Genomic DNA, 3,157 nt, shown 5'->3' on the forward strand with positions numbered 1-3,157 from the left:
CCTCAGAACTGGTTCGACAATCACTTATACTACAACATTTGTCTTATGAGCCTTGAAAACTCTTAACATCAGTCGTTACCGGAATGGTGGGGCAAATGTGTACTAGAACTCCAGCACTTGCTTAGGTTTGTTGTATTAGTTAGATTGAGAGCATTGTAGATTCAGCTGAGAGATATGTATGTTGTTCTTTATAACTTTTTTTCTGTGTATAGAAGCAAATAGAGTTTTGTAACTTGAGAGGAACAAGAAAGATTATGTTTATATCATTTCAAAGGATCACATCAAATCAAGCTCCAGGTACAAACTTTGTTGCGAAAGCCCATGCACTGTTAGCAACCGGGTTATCAAGATGGTCAAGGAGATTCTCCAAAGGACCTTTCCCGGTGACAATGGCTTGAACAAAGAAGCCAAACATTGAGAACATAGCCAACCTTCCATTCTTGATCTCTTTCACCTTCAGCTCAGCAAAAGTAGCCGGATCGTCTGCAAGACCCAGCGGGTCAAAGTATTGCCCGCCCGGGTGCAAGTCATTGCCTTCGCCAACACCATCAAGACCATTGATGCGGAAACCTTCAACTTATCCCATTAGGATAGCTTGGAAGCCAGGGAAAATGCTCTGAGCATGAACTAGGTTTGGGTTGTCTAAGTAGTCCAAACCGCCTTTGGAGAAGATTTTTGAACCGGCTTTGAACCAGACCAGCTCTTTGAAGTCCACACGGACCCATTTCTGAAGAACTTCAGGGGTTATGCAACCAAATGCTCCCAACATCGCCCATCTCCCATGGATCACCTGTGAAATTAATGATCATTAGTGATAAGTGTTTACACTTGTTTTTGTCCTTACCTATTAAGCTATACAGACTAATAGTTTTATACATGATAAAAGAATACAACATTTTAGTAATTTTACATCGAATATATCAATAGAGACATTATAAATAAAAATAACATCTTTTAGAATATAATGTTTTTCTTTTTTGTTGGTGTGAAATCAAATACCAAACAAACAAATAATGCGTTTTCATCTATTTCACATCAACAGTGTTTAATTTACCTTATTATGAATAATGATTAATTTCAAGTTTCACGACTTATTTTTTATTAGTTTTTAGGTTTGTTTTTGTTGATAATTTATAGTAAAGCTTTTATATTATATAATTTCATTGTGATGATTATTCAACTTTTGATTTTTTGAAAATTTAGTTTTTAAATTATAAAAGATCTTATAATTTTAATTTATTCTTATTTTTTGTTAAGTAATAATATGCATTAATTATGCATAACGAATTTAAAAGTTTTTGTTATTATTTTCATCTAATTATATGTTGATATCAAAAAGCATGAAAATACTATCAAATCCACAAAAAAAAGTATTTGTTTTAGGCTCCGATTGTTTGCAAAAAAATTACTTTAGAAACTTTAGATTTAAAAAAACTGCCAGTACTGGCTTTAGAAAGAACTAAAGCAATAAATTGTTGGCTTTTGAAATCCACTTACGTAACAAGAGGAAAACAATAAAAATGGCTTTAGGGGCTTTAGAATTAACAAAAGTCATTAAAGCTTGATTGCTAAATTTTGGCTGTAAAAACTTTAGACTAACCAAAAGCCTCAACAGCTTGATCTCCAATCGGACCTTAGTTTAGTAATATGAGTATCCAATTCTTTTGATCATTGCTAGTATTAAATTTTTCTTTATTATTTATTGTAATAGAAAATGAGTCGAGCTAGTTTTTTTCTTCTTCATTTTTTTTAAAAATCTGTGCATTTTTCTACACCTGTCTAAAATAAAACAAGAGTTTTCATATGTTAAATTTGTCTTTTGTGTAATCTTTCGCAACCTCACTTTACTCACTCGTTAACTATTTGATAACAAAACATAATAATGTTAATTACAATGTTGGGCGGTGGTGGTGACGGGACCGGTGATGGAGATGTGGGCGGAGATGGAGAGGTGGGAGGTGGTGGCAACTGACTGTGTTCTCTGCTTATTAGTTCTTGTTTTATGTTTTCTTAAGACACTGATGGTATTATGAATGGTTAATGAAGTTGGATGTGTTTGAAAAGTGATTACTTTAGTTGGTTTTTACAATTAAGTAATGAAGTTTTTTAAAAAATCTTAATTATAAATACAATATAATAATATTATTATAATGTAAAAAGGAATATTTCCTTATTTATTATCATTTTTTCCTCTCAAGCTAAATAACACTGAAAAAAGCAACCAAAATACTACTCTGTTGTGGAGTGGATTTTGTAGTCTACTTGCCTCTTTAACAGGTTTTGTTTTTGATGAAGACCCAATCACTTCTATTTCTCTTTGATTATTTATTCATTATAAGCCTTTTGTAGTGTACTAAGTGTACTTGCCCAAGGTTTTGTTGTTTGATGCCGATTACGATTTATATAAATGAAAGGCATAAAACCAACATTTTGTATATGTCAATTTAAATGGAAAGTTTGCATTCTAGTGGATAAATTGGTATTACATGAACTTAAATCACAAAGTTAAACAAATCAGAAAAATAATTATGTTGGCATTTGTAAGTATGTCGCAAATGCTAAAAAAATCACATGTTTGTGACACATTAGCTTCAATGAATATACAACCTTGAGTTCTTTGCTTTATTTATGGGACCACCTTATTTTTTATATGGTAAATTTAATTTAAGATAATAATATACTTTGTCACCAAATCTATAATTTCGACCATTGAAAAAACTTGCGAAATATGTTTTTGGTAGTTATTGAAAACTTACATAAATATTTGTTCAATGTACCACACTAAACTACGGTTTCAAGATAATTAATGTTAATTATTTTAACTTTCCAAACAATCTGAAAACCTACATATGCCTACTATATATATACGGTTGAGTTTACCTTTAGAAATACCATCAAACTTTTTCACAACTCTTAATTTATGATTACAGGAGTATCAATGATATCACATTTTAATTTTTGATTTGGGTTTCTATATTTTTTCTATGTGTAACAAATATTTATAGTTTGTTAATTATTCCATATTGAGAAAAACATAAATATCAAATATATTTTGACCACAAGAACACATATATTCAGAAATCATCAGATTTTACAATATGAAAACATAGTCTTTTTAATAAATATTTCACCATGCGCAAGGCGCATGTCTTATCCT

General features: G+C 30.8%; 1 pseudogene; it reads right to left on the reverse strand.

Moving 5' to 3' along the window:
- Nucleotides 1-242: 242 nt before the first annotated feature.
- LOC106323448 lies at nt 243-2,895 on the reverse strand (annotated as a pseudogene).
- Nucleotides 2,896-3,157: the final 262 nt, after the last annotated feature.

This window comes from Brassica oleracea, chromosome C2 (assembly GCF_000695525.1).
Source record: "Brassica oleracea var. oleracea cultivar TO1000 chromosome C2, BOL, whole genome shotgun sequence".
Classification (NCBI taxonomy): Eukaryota; Viridiplantae; Streptophyta; class Magnoliopsida; order Brassicales; family Brassicaceae; genus Brassica; species Brassica oleracea.